At 39.1% G+C, this 14425-nt stretch overlaps 1 protein-coding gene and 1 pseudogene across 4 annotated transcripts in view; both read left to right on the top strand.

The window, feature by feature from the left end:
* Positions 1 to 14425, top strand: part of Xrcc4 (X-ray repair cross complementing 4) — a 243229-nt gene that overhangs the window by 194755 nt on the left and 34049 nt on the right. The gene's annotated exons all lie outside the window — the stretch shown is intronic.
* LOC102913930 (sentrin-specific protease 2 pseudogene) lies at positions 3028 to 9713 on the top strand (annotated as a pseudogene). Its single transcript, XR_013044801.1, has one exon. The product of XR_013044801.1 is annotated as a sentrin-specific protease 2 pseudogene (transcript).

Here is a 14425-nt window from a genome sequence, read left to right as displayed (position 1 = left end):
CTTTTAAATCAATAACTATGAGAGGCCATCCTTTTGGTAACAGAGTAGGCAAAGGAATTCCAGATTGTAGAGAGCCCATTGGCTGAATTACTTTGTTAATTGCTCTAAGGTCTGTTACCATTCTCCATTTACCAGATTTCTTTTTAATAACAAATACAGGAGAATTCCAAGGGCTGGTTGACTGTTCAATATGCTGAGCATTTAACTGTTCTTCTACCAGCTCTTCTAAAGCCTGGAGTTTCTCTGTTGTTAAAGGCCATTGCTGAATCCATACAGGCTTGTCTGTTAACCATTTTAAAGGTAGAGCTGTTGGTATTTTTGGAAGATTATCAGTTGTTGTGCCCTGTTCTTGTATAATATGGATGGCTGGTTACCACTCAAAATAATGCCTTCTAATATTTCTCTCAGAAACATGTGCTAGTTTATGATTTGTTTCTGAGATTGGAGGGATTTTAATCTGAGTATTCCATTGTTGCAACAAGTCTCGACCCCACAGGTTCATAGCTATGTTAGCCACATATGGTTTTAATTTTCTTCTCTGTCCTTCTGGACCTATACATTCCAGCCATCTTGCACTCTGTTTCACCTGAGATAATGTCCCAATTCCTAACAGTTGAACGTTTACCTCCTGAAGAGGCCAAGCTGGATGCCAAAATTCTGGTGCAATTATGGTAACGTCCGCACCTGTGTCTACCAGACCAGACAACAAAACACCATTTATTTTTATCGTTAATTTTGGTCTCTGTTCATTAATAGAAGTTTGCCAAAAAATTTTCTTTATGTTTTCTCCTGAATTTTCTATTCTCTCTGTTTCATCATCCTGACCAGCATGATTTATTCCAATAGTCATTTGGTTATTTAATCGCTCAGAGCAGGGATTTCCTCTACAGCTGCAGGAAAGGTTTGAACTGGTTTTGCTATGGGGGCCTGCATGAGGCCCCTCCGGGAGTTTCCCGAAAACTGAGGCAAAGGATTACCCTGTCTGTCCTTTGTTGATCTACATTCGTTGGTCCAGTGTTTTCCCTTACCACACCTTCTGCATACTCCAGAAGGAAGGGGCATTCTGTTGCCATTGTTCCTTGAAGAAACATTGCTTCTAGGAATGACCTGTTTACAGTCCCTTTTAAAATGTCCTTGCTTTCCACACCCAAAACATCTAACACTCCTCAAACCTTTTGAAATTACTTCTCCTACCCACGTATCATCATGCTCATCAACCTCAACATTAATTGTTTCTCTAATCCAATCTTCCAAAGGTGCAGATCTTGCCTTTAATGGCCTGATTCTTTTGCATGCTGCATTCGCATTCTCAAATGCCAAAGCTTCAATTATTGCCTTACTAGCTTCTGATTCTGTGACCATTCTGTGTACTGATGAAGCCAGTCTTTGTAAAAAATCTGTAAAAGACTCTTTTGGGCCTTGCTTCACCTTTGTAAATGACTCAGATTTTTTTCCTGGTTCCTCAACTCTGTCCCATGCATTCAAGGCTGCCATTCAACATAAAATTAGGGTTTGAACATCATATAAACATTGTGTTTGTACTGAAGCATATTGGCCTTCACCAATAAGCTGATCCTGACAAACTTGTATTCCTTTATCCCTCCATTGTTTTTCTACGTTTCTAGCTTCCTCCTTAAACCACGTTAGAAACTGAAGTCTCTGGCTGGGTTCCAGAACAGCTTGTGCAAGGTCCCGCCAGTCCTGTGGTACAATCCTATTATATGTTGACCAAGAGTTTAACATTTGCTTTACATATGGGGAATGCATGCCATAAGGTACTATTGCCTCCTTAAACCTTTTAAAATCCATCAGTTCAATTGGAGCCCAAATATTTTGTGTAGCCATTTGATCAGGCATCTGCTGTATGGTTACAGGATAAATTAAGCGTGACTGTGTGAAAACAGGCTTTCTTTCTGTAACCTTATGATCCAAACTTGAACCAACTTCACTGTTAATTTCTTCTGTCTGAATTTTTACAGGTTTAACAAGATTTTCTAAAGCTGTTATCCTGGCACTTAAATCGACTATCTTTTTAAATAGTAAAATGAGAATAAGCATGGTGATAAACTGCATAATTCCCATAATACTAATCTTTTCATATAGTTGTTCCATTGTCAGACTGCCTAAAATTTCAAACAAAACCCAATTTTCTTCCAATGTACACAGGAAACCCATTTTTTTTAAATGTGGAAAAAATTTGTCTTTTAAATAGTTTCCTTTATGACTTACCAAATCTGCGTAGAACAGTAGAAATCCAAGCGAATTTCAAAACAGCCACCTAGTGTCCTAGGTGTGAATCCAGAGAGAGAGAGACAGAGAGAGAGAGACAGCAAAAGCAAAAGTGAAAGTGAAAGGAAAGCGTAGCGGGCTAAAGCTTAAATCCAGCCATTTGTTCCCTCTTGAGCTGAGTCAAGGCTTGGCTTTACAGGCAGGGGCCCTGTTTAGCAGGGCAGGCCTGAGTTGTTTGTAGCACTGGCTTTAAACAAGCAGCTCACAGTTAGTCCGGCCTAAGGCCAAGCAGACCTGGGCCGGGGCTAGGGAGCCAGCTGCTCGGGCTAGGGAGCCGGCCCCAAGCAGTTTTTAATGGATTCTTGTCACGTTGGGCGCCAGATGTAGATGTAACCAATCATCTTATTAAAATAAGAAACACAGAGCCAATGTAAAAGAGAAAGCTGAGAGGTCAGAGCTCAGAGATAAAATCTTACCTCCTGCAGTGCTCCTAGCTTCCCCGAGAGAGAGGTACTTCCTGTTTGTCTGTGTTTAAATAGTCTTTCTGTTCTGCCTTCTCATTGGTTGTAAACCCAACCACATGACTGCCTCATCACTGCCTGTAAGTACCGCCCTCCAGGTCTTAAAGGCGTATGTCTCCAATACTGGCTATATCCCTGAACACACAGAAATCTACCTAGCTCTTCTAACCATCACGCTCTTGCTATGGCTCTAATAGCTCTGACCCCAGGACAACTTTATTTATTAACATAAAATTAAAATCACATTTCAGTACAAATAAAATATCACCATACAAATGTACTAATCAGGGCAAGCTAGATTATACTGAAATGATCTATGTAACCCTGTGCTCTTCAGAAGGGAACTGAGATGTGTATGATTAGTTTGCAACACTCTAACCCTTTTTATCCAACTCCTGGACCCATTTGGGGGTGAGCAGACCTGCCACCCTCCAAAGAACATTGATTTACTTCTTTTAGGTCACATCACAATCAGCTATGGAACCTTGAAGGTTGTGGGTAGGGCAGCCTCGGAGTCAGGCATCACTTGTGAGGCTTGCCTCCAATGTGTTAGCAACATGGTTAAGGCCTGGTGTCTTATGGTGGCTAGCACAATCTGTCCATTTTCGAAGTTCTGGGTCTTTAGCTGGTTACTGAGCCTTTGCGGGGACCTTCTGAGGAAGGAGTCCTAGAATTCCATGGGGTTTCCCACAGTGGACCCCAGTGAACTGCCAAGACATGATTATTTACCAATCAGTTCCCATTGCTAGCTCAATTGGCTTCTTATTGTCTTACCCTGACATCCAAAGTTAACTCTTGTTTATAAAGAAAAGCTATTCTGAGCTCTTCATCCTGTGGTCTGATAGGTTTCTGACCTTGAACCAACTTGTGGATTATACCATTACTGGAATAAGTAATTCTTCAGATATCAAGGTGAGTAGCCCAAGAATAACCAGCCAGAGTCAGGCAGACAGTTGCATTCATTTGGAAATAGGAAAGCTTTACCATACTGGGGAGCTGGCACCCAGCAAAGGCCAATTCAGAAGCGAGTCCATGTGGCAACCTAAACAGTGTGAGATGGCAATAAAGCGTGAAACTTCAGGGCAAGGTCAGAAATGAAAATACCAGGATGAAGGTGGGACAGAGATCGAGTTTGAAGCTTTGGGACAAGGTAAAAAAACTGAAATGCCAGGATGAGGGTGCAACAGACTTGGAGTTTGAAGAGCACAGCAAAACTTGGAAGAGGATACTTCAGGAACAGCAAGACCTAGAGCTTCAAAGTCAACAGCAATGCAAGGATGAGCTGTGGGAACCCCATCAAGAAAGTCTAAGACAACTAAAGCCCCTAGAGTGGGCCAAAGGTCCACAGGAGCAGGCTGTAACTGTGAGAAAGTCTAGGGATGGTGGCAAGGGTCACAAGAGGCCCTCTTGCCTCATGGAGGAATATGCCGAAAACCACCAAAGGCACAAGCGCCAAAGGTTACTGCAGCATCTTTCATCTGATGATAATATGAAATCTGACCCACAGAGCTCTCACAACCCTGGTGGATACTTTGAAGATCAAAGGTTGTGTGGAAGGGCACAGTCATGGATTCAGAACAACTCAGTGTGATCCTAAACAATCTACTGTTGTTGCCACAAAGGAATGTGTCTCACCAGACAAAAAAGTGAGGATGTGTACAGAGAACTCTTCTGATACACAGGAGAAAGATGCCATAAACCTTGAAGGAAGAAGGGGACACTACTTGGAGTCTGACTTGCTAAGAGCAGAGGCTCAAGTCTTCCTGCATAGTGGCAGCAGTAGGTCACTCCCCAACAAGAAGCCAGTAGTTATGGCAGAGAAAAAGCCTGCTGTAGACCAAGAAAAGGTCAGAAGAATGGATGAAGTCTTTATTGTTACAGAGGACATGGAAAAGGAAATAAAAAATGCACTAGGTCCAGGACCCCAGGAAGAAATCTTAACTAGTGCATTCAAATTGCATATTACTCGAGGAGATATCCACACACTAGAGAATGGTGAGTGTCTCAATGATGAGGTTATCAATTTTTACATGAATCTTCTGGTTGAGAGAAATAACAAAAAAGGGTACCCAGCTCTTCATGTGTTCAGCACTTTCTTTTATCCTAAACTAAAGCATGGTGGCTACTGTTCTGTTAAACGATGGACTCAGGGAATAAAACTGTTTGAAAAAGAAATTATTCTCATACCTATCCACCAGAAGGTACATTGGAGCCTAATAGTAATCGACCTAAGAAAACAGAGTATCATATACCTCGATTCAATGGGACAGACAGGGCAGAGTATTTGTAAGATCGTATTTGAATATTTACAAAATGAGAGCAAAACTTGAAGGAACATTGAGCTGGACCCTTTGGAGTGGAAAAGATACAGTATGACATCAAAGGAGATTCCTCAACAACTGAATGGGAGTGACTGTGGAATTTTTACTTGTCAATATGCAGATTACATTTCTAGAGACCAACCACTTACCTTTTCTCAGCAACACATGCCCATCTTTAGGAAGAGGATGGTGTGGGAAATCCTGCATAGTCACTTACTGTAACAACATCCACCTGGTTGCTATGGCACCCCTGCACTTTTCCATTGATGTTTCTATATACCTCAAACAAGATGGGTTGAAAAGATTTAAAACAGATACTGAGCTGCCTGACATGGAGGAAGCCCTCTCTCTTCAATATAGTCCTCACCTGGGGAGTCCTGCCCAGTGCCATCTATAGGGTGCAAGTAACTACTGCAAGCTTAGAAACCGCTATTCAACCCACCCAAGAACACATGTTCAAACAACACTGTTTTAATGTTGGATTTAGTTTCTGAATTGTTTTAATGTTGGATTTAGTTTATGATTTTTTTTGTCTTCTTCCCCCACCAATGATTACTTATATTTTCACTCACTCATTTGCAAACCTTGGCAGTTGTCATTTTACAATATTCTCTAGTTACCAACTCTATTCCTTGTTTGAACTGTTTATTCCTGAAAGGAATGCCCATCACAATGTCATTCTCTGCTTAAGATCAGGAGGGACATCAGCAAGAAGAGGCAGGAAGTGTTGACTAGCATCTCTAATGCTGGAGTTTTATCAGTTAAATTGAAGATGGAGGTATTTTTTAACATATTTTTTAAAGCTTGAAAATAGTACAAGAAAGACAATGAACTGCACAGACTGATGCTTGCCTGACCCATCACACTCTACTGGACTTGCATAGGATGCAGAACTGTTGAGAAAAATGTAATGGTTACTTTAAGATACATTCTTTCCCAGAATTAAGGAGACTTGCCTTAGGTTTTGGAAGTTGATTAGAAGTAACTATAATGCTAAATATCCATATTATTATATTGAATCCAAACCTCAGCTTAGCTAGGACTGTATTGAATTATTTGAAAAGCTTGATTCAATTTAATGTTATGTTTTTTACTTAATTCATTAGGTTAATAATGCTGTATCCTATTTCCACTGTGGAAGTGGGGATTTAGGGTTGATATTGCTAATTATACAATAATCCATTTTACATGTGATGAACTGTATTTAACTTTTCATTATCTTACAGTTATGTTTACAAAGTTTAAAGTTGTTTAAAAACATATATAGTCATAAAAAGGAAATGAATATTTTTTATATATTCCACCTACTAAAGTTTAATCAATATTAGATAAACAATTTAAGCAGACCTGTAATCCCAAGTAAAATAGAAGCAGTAATTAAATGTCTACTAATAAAAGAAAAGAAAAGGAAAATAACCAGGGTGAGATGGTTTTAGCATAGAATTCTACAAGGCTTTTCACAAAGAGTTGAAGACAATACTCCTCAAATTGTCCCACAAAATAGAAACATAAAGAGCACTGCCCAATTTTTTAAGAGGCCACAGTTATCCTGATACCTAAACCACATAAACACTACAAATAATGAGAATCACAGGCAAATTTACCTCATGAACATTGATGAAAAAATTCTCAACAAAATGCATGCAAACTGAATCAAATAATACATCCAAAAGATCATCCACCATGAACAAGTAGGCTTCATCTCAGAGTGCAGGGATTTTTTTTATCCTATGTAAATTTATAAATGCAATCCACCATATAAACAAATTGAAAGGCAACAACCAAATAATCATCTCATTAGATGCAGAATAGGCATTTGACAAATTGTAGCACCTCTTCATAATTGAAGTCCTGGAGTGATTAGGAATATAAGAGACATACCTCAACATGATAAAGCCAACACTCTGATAATCAATTCCATAGCCAGCATTAACTTAAATGGGGGGGGGGGGACTCAAAGCAATTCCACTAAAATTAGGAACAAGGCAAGGTTTTTCACTCTCTCCATAATTAATCAGTATAGTAGGTGAAGTCTTAGCTAGAGCACCAAGAGAACTGGAGGAAATCAAAGGGATCCAAACTGGAAAGGAAGAAGTGAAAGTATCTTTATTTGCAGATGATATGATAGTATACATAAATGACTGTAAATATTCCCTGTAGAAACTCCAATAGCTGCCAAACACTTTCAGAAAAGTGGGAGGATAAAAAAATTAACTCAGGAAAATCAGTAGCCTTCCTGTATTCAAAAGACAAATGGACTGAGAAAGAAATCAGATAAACAACTCCTTTCATAAGAGCCTCAAAAATTACAAAATATCTTGGGGCAACTCTAGCCAAGCAAGTGAACGACTTTTATGATAAAATCTTCAAGTCAAGTCTTTGAAGAAAGAAATTGAACAAGATATCAGAAGATGGGAAATTGAACAAGATATCAGAAGATGGAGAGATCTCCCATGCTTTTGGATTGGTAGGATTAATATAATAAAACTGGTCATCCCGCCAGAAGCAACCTACAGATTCAATGCAATCCCTATCAAAATTCCAACACAATTCTCCACATATCTTGAAAGGGCAATTTTCAGCTTTATATAGAAACATAAAAATCCCAGGATATCTAAAACAATCCTGAAGTTTCCATCGCACTAGGTTTCTAGCTTGTCCCTGACCTGTACTCCGCAATCCAGTTTTCTCTTCTGGTACTCTCTCCCTCCATCCTCTCCACCGCACCTAATGCCTTCTGTTCCTATCCCTCCACTGCACCCACCCACCTGCCATGTCTATTCTATTTCCCCTTCCCCTCCTTGTTACTTAGCTTCTCTGGGTCTGTGGATTATAGCATCCAACAAACCAAATAATCCTGAGAAAATTAAGAATTATGGTCAAGTCCTGACTGGAATAGTCTGTGAGGCTGCATTGTCTGAGCCAGTTGCCTTGAAGCTTTTCTGGATATTGCATCATCTGGGCCATGGCGTCACCGGAAACCTTTTAGGGGTCTTGGCTGATCAAACCATATGAGCCTGGAAGCAATCCACAGGTTCTCATCTTCTGTGGAAGCAAAAGGAGAACCTCTTTTCCAAAGCAACATATCCTTAGACATAAATTTTGAAGTCAAGATACCTTTAAAATATTTATTTAACTCGGCAGCCTTTACAATCAAATGTCTTTCTGCAGTTAAAAATCCCAAAGACAACACAGATTCTCTCTGTAATATCCATCTTTATGTGGTTTATCTTTTATATTATTCTTATTGTCCCTTTAAAGATTTTATTTTTAATACTATTTTTATATAACTTTATATACTCCTTTTCCCCTCTCTTCCAAGCCTACATACATTTTTATACACAATATAATCTGTTCAGAGATTTATTTCATCTGAATCTGTTTTATTGTGAATGTATGATCCTTCTCTAACCAGGATAGATTTTAAACTGCTAAGCTGTGTTTTTAGGACTGAAGCAGTAGACTTGGCTGCTGACTCCTCCCATTTCAGCTTTTCAGCATGGTGGAGGTAATTCACCTCCAGCTCTGGGAGCCATGCTCTCTGCCTACTCTGGGAGACAGTAGGTTCATGCCTCCATTCAGCAGCATGTAGCCCAGAAACCTTTTGTGTATGTGTCTGTACTAGGAAAAGCTAAATCCACCATGCAGCATACTGCACGGCTTGGAAATGCCTCTGTGTACCTCAGCAGGAATCTGCCATGCTGCAGGTCAAGACCACATGCCAAGGCTTGCTTGAGAAGACAGAACTAGGAAGCTGTTTATAGCTCCATTTTATAATCTTTTTTCAAAGCTTTGTCAGGTTTTGGGTGAAAATTCTTATCTATGTTTAACCGTGTGGCTTGGTACCTTTTCTCAGTTCTGCCTTGTCATCTTGCTTCCTCTGTGTCTGGCTGTGGTTCCTGACTCTACCATTACTCTTCCTGTCTCTCTTCTGGATTTCCTGCCTGGCTATAATCTTTTTTGCCATAGGCCAGAGCAGCTTCTTTATTAACCAATCATAGCAACACGTATTCACAGCATACAGAAAGATATCCCACAGCAGGTGTTTTTATTATATTTTTATTTTTTTTAAATATGTGCATCACTCATACTGTATGTGTTTTATTAGCACTACATCATAAGCACCCTGCTTATATTCTGTATCATGTGTTTTTGTAAGGATCATCTGCTAAAAATCAATGTACATTACTCTGGTGCTTTGTAGAGCATTTTATTAAGGCTCACATGGCAGTTTCTTATTTGAAAAGAAAATCAAAATAGTTGGATTCACTTTATTACATAGATTAATGGAATTTTTCCCATTGAGACTTCTTATAATTTATCAATTTAGAGAGCTCAGATATTCTAAATCTGATAAATTAGTACAAAAAAATCTTAGGTTGTCCACAATTTCCTTTAATATAAATAAATTATTCTTTATCCTTTTTTAATATTCATACCACAGGAATTTATAAATTGCTACCAAATTACCCCTCCTAATGAATATTAGTAGATAAAATACATTCATTCTTCCACAATATAATGTGTTGTCTTTGAAGTGGAAATGTAAATAAGAGGATTGCTTTATTGTGTTTTGTATTTTATTCACTTTAGAAGGTTTGATTCCTGGATAAAATATAAATAAATTAGAAAATAAGATGAACTCTGCTGATAGCTTTTAAATTCTTTAAACATCTAAGTAAGTAAAACAAACCAATACACTAAATTCATACATCTCCTTGATGGGGGGATTGATAGACTCAGAAATGAAACAAGCATGTGAGAGACACATGGTCAGGTCAAAACTTAAGATCCAGAGTGTGAGAACTTGGGTTGTGTACACATGTCATACCACATGTGTAGGCAGTTTGGGATTTGCTTATCATCCTTTCCCCTTTTGAATTTTCATTCATAAATGAGAATATTAAGGGACTACCGAGGTAGGTCAATGGTTAAGAGCACTTACAACTCTTCCAGGGGAACCAAGTTCAGCCCCTCATCCATGTCAGATTGCTCACAACCACCAGTGACTGCAGCTCCAGGAGATCTGAAACCCTTTCCGGCTTCTTAGGGTCCATGTGTGGTATACATTTATACAGACACACATAACACATGCATTAAAAAAAAATAAAAAGGTTGAAGTAATTATTAACATAAGACAATTATTAATATGTTTACATTTATGCATGTGCCAAGGCAGAGGTCAGAGGTTAACTTCTGCCATGTGGGTTCCAGGAATGGAATTCAGATCATCAGGCTTGGTTAGAAGCACCTTTTCCAACTAAGACATCTCACAAACCCATTTGTAGACTTTTTAGTGGCTCCATTTCTCATTGAAATGGCTGTTTCTCTTTGATATCTTTCTTAACTAGGAGTTGGGAAGGCTAGAACAATAAAAGTGTGAAGATATCGCCCTAGAAAAACTTTTCCCAAAAACCTTTTGGGAAAGAAGATGGACGTGAACAACTATGTCTTGAGTCAGTTTCAAGAAGAGCATGTGTTTAGCTCTAAATATATGTGTGTCAGATAGGTAGGTAAGGTAGATAGACAAACATAGATGTGCACAGTTGCTTTCTTTCCATCTGTATGTATTGTAACATGAAGAACTCATGGGTATTCTGTGAGTGCGATACAAAAAAAAGATTAAGCAAACCCACAAGTTTTCTAAAGAGAAGTGCTGTTTCCATAACTTCTCATAGAATAGACTCTCGTGTAGAGTTTACTCCTTGAACTGATAAATAAAGAAGGACCTAGCAAGTACTATGTTCCCCCATCCCATACTTTTGGGAGACTCTGAAGGAAAGAGAACTGGCCTGGGGTTCAGAACACACACTAGCATGTTAACTTTATTGAATCAATACTTCCCAAATGTGTTTGAATTTAAAATCTTTTTAAATGGAGTATTTTGTGGGATTTTATAAAAACACTGGCTCAGAGCATATTCTCATTAAAATTATTACAATTTGCACTTAATGTCCTCAGAAAAACTAGGATTGACTAAGTGTTTCTTTGCTGAAGAATTCGGAGGGTTTTATGATATTCTTTACCCGCAAAATGAAATACAATTTAAAAGCAAATATTTAAATATGCTTTTGACGTCTCATTGTTTGCCTTATGGTAATGAAATGTAAATACTGTATCTAAATGACATTTTGAATGTTTTTGTATTTCCAAAATCAATTCAGTATTATAATTCCTTTCTGAAGATGATGTTAGTTTACAATTCTACAAGTTAACCAAGAATACTTCCCTCTTACTCCAAGCTAGCTGGCATCCCAAAGCCCTGCACCCAGTACACTTAGGACACTTTGATTTGCTCTCCATCCCCTCGCCTTCCCTCCTTTCTTCGTTCATTTTTAATTGGTTTGGTCATCTAGAATAGTAAGCATTTTTATAAACCCACAATTAAATCAAATGTGTTCTGTTATTTATTTCCTGAGCTAGATGATAAAAAGTATTTTTGATTTCTGTTCACAAGGAAAGAGAGTTTTCTGTAGCTCACCATAGATATACTGGCAGGAAAATGTGATCTTTTTAAGTCAATATATGGTAATTGGGCAGGATTAGTCACAATTGTCATAAACAATAAGAATAACAATGAGATTTATTACAAGCCTGTTTCTTGCCCAATGTAATTGTATTTAACAATTATGAGTTGAAATGTGAATGAGGATGTGGAACTTTGTGTTGGCCTGCTGACTCAGCTCTTTCTTCCAGGGATTCATTCCCAGGCCACCACACTGGAGACTCTGTGTCTCTAGTAATTGAACCTCTCTTTCTTATTTCTAACCAATTCGTTTCTTTCTTCCCAAAGGAAATTGCAATCCTTTCTCTGACAAAAATCTCAATGACCCTAACTCTTTTAATTGAAGATAGATTTTTTTATTACAGTCTATGTTGATTAGTTTCCCCTCCCCCAACTCCTCCAAAATTCTCCTTACTTCCCAGCCACATAAATCAGCATCCTTTATTTCTCTCTCTCATTAGGAAACAAACAGAAAATTTAATAATAATAATAATAATAATAATAATAATAATGATAAAAATAATAATAAAATGAGAAAAAAATAAAAACAAGCCAGAATAGTACAAAACAAACAGAAGAAAAGGAGCCAAAAAAAAAAAAGCTTAAGAAACACACAGGAACACACACAGGCCCCATAAAAACCACAAAACTAAAAAACATAATATTAAAAGGAAAAATCCTTCTAAAACAAAGACCATCAGAAATGCATTGAGTTCATTTTGTGTTGGTGTTGGCCATCTACTAGGTAGTGGTTGTGCTACCTATCCTTAAGAGTGGTTTTTATGCCCAGTGAGATTCCGTTGGAGAAAACTAATTACTCATTTGGGAGTACTTACTAATTGGAGATAGCTTCTGAATTAGGCTTGTGGACTTGTGTCCCTGTCCCTGCTCAGCACAGGGATCTCAGCAGGTCCTATCCTGTGTAGGCCCTGTGTGTGCTGCCATAGTCTCTGTGAATTCATATGTGTATCAGTCCTGCTGTGTTTAGATGGCATTGTTTCCCTGTGTCCTCTGCCCCCTCAGGCTCTTACATTCTGCCTGCCTCCTCTTTGACAGGATTCCCTGAGCCTGAGGGGACAGGTTTGATGGAGGCATCCCATTTGGAACTTAGTGCTTCAAGGAATTACTCTTTGCACACTGCCCTGCTATGGGTCTCTATATCTGTTCCCATCTACTTCAGGAAGAAGCTTCTCTGATGATGGCTGAGCAAGATACTGACCTGGGAGTATAGCTGAATGCCATTAGGAATCATTTCATTGCTACGTTCCTTTAGCAGAAGAGTAGAACGTGTTTTCCCCTAGGTCTCTGGCCTCTGTGCTGTCAGGTTCTTGTCCATGTAAGTAGTGTCAGGGATGGGGTCTATTTCGTGGGGTGGGCCTGAAGTCCAATCAGGTATTTGTAGGTCACTCCAGGAAGTTGTGTCACTGTCTGACCAGATTATCTAGTAGGCATGTCAATGTCACCAGTATAGATAGAAGAGTTGGTAGCTGGGTTGGGGTTTACCTTTCTCCTTTGGTAGCTTGCAGAAAATACCAATCAGGAGCAGGTGAGGGCTCTAGGTAGACACCAGCTTGACGTCTCCATGGTCAGTGAATTCTGTAGATATTGTGTTAAGCAACTGGGCCTTGCTGTCTGTCTGTGGAGAGCAACCAATAATCTTGGCAATAACCTACATTGTTTGGGAGTTCCCATGGGGCCCCTTTGGTCCACAAATCAATTAGATATAATCCATTCCTAGAATTAGAGGCCTTATTTGGTGACTACAAATGTCCAGCAGGGGCTCTGTTTCCCACATTTTTTGGCAATTTTATTTAGATCACCTTCATATATATTATAAGAAACTTTGACTATATTTGATTTCCATATGATCCCTCATTTGGCCTTTAATTTTAACTGTCCCTCCCCATATTCCCTCCCTCAATGCCCTCATTCTTCCCACTTTAATCCTGCCATTCTAGCCACCACTATTCACCCATAACTATCTGTTCTATTTCCCCTTCCTAGAGTGATCCAACCCTCCCATCTAGTCCCTTATTCTGTACCTCATATCAGATTACCAATGAAAAAATTAGGCATTGTAAATACACAAGTATTTATTATGTTAAACAAAGAAGATTTTTAAAGTATCCTTATCTTACTTTTCTATTACTCTGAAGAGACACCATGACCAAGTCAACTTATAAAAGAAAGTATTTCATTGCTGGCTTGCTTATGGTTTCAGAGGGTAAATCCATGACCACCATGGTGAGCATGACAGCAGACAGGCATGGTGTGGAGCGCTGGTGTGAGCTCACATCTGGTGGGGTTTTTTTGTTTTTTGAGACAGAATTTTTCTGTGTAGTTTTGTTGGTGGCTGTCCTGGATCTTGTTCTGTAGACCAGGCAGGCCTCCAACTCACAGAGATCCGTCTGCTTCTGCCTCCCGAGTGCTGGGATTAAAGGCGTGTGCCACTGCTTCCCTCCTGTAAGTTCACATTTTATCTGTTACATGGAGACAGAGAGAGAAGGGAGATGGGAAGGAGGGAGAGGAGAGAGAGAGAGAGAGAGAGAGAGAGAGAGAGAGAGAGAGAGAGAGAGAGAGAGAGAGAGAGAGAGGAGAGAGAATATGGAAAGAACGTATGTACACTTGGGCCTTGGCCATGGCCTAGGCCTGGAATGGGTCTTTGGAAAACTCGTAGCCCATCCCCAGTAGCACACCCATCAACAAGATCACACCTCCTAATCCTTCCCTAAATTGTCCACCAAATAGGGAGCAGGCATTCCACTATGAGCCTTTGTAGGCCATTGTCATTCAAACCACCACAGTCCTTTAAATTAACACTACAAAAATAATCAATATATAGATATTTA

This window comes from Peromyscus maniculatus, chromosome 15 (genome assembly GCF_049852395.1).
Source record: "Peromyscus maniculatus bairdii isolate BWxNUB_F1_BW_parent chromosome 15, HU_Pman_BW_mat_3.1, whole genome shotgun sequence".
Lineage (NCBI taxonomy): Eukaryota > Metazoa > Chordata > Mammalia > Rodentia > Cricetidae > Peromyscus > Peromyscus maniculatus.
The sequence above is the reverse complement of the archived record's forward strand: the minus strand, read 5'-3'. Positions and strand labels throughout refer to the sequence as shown.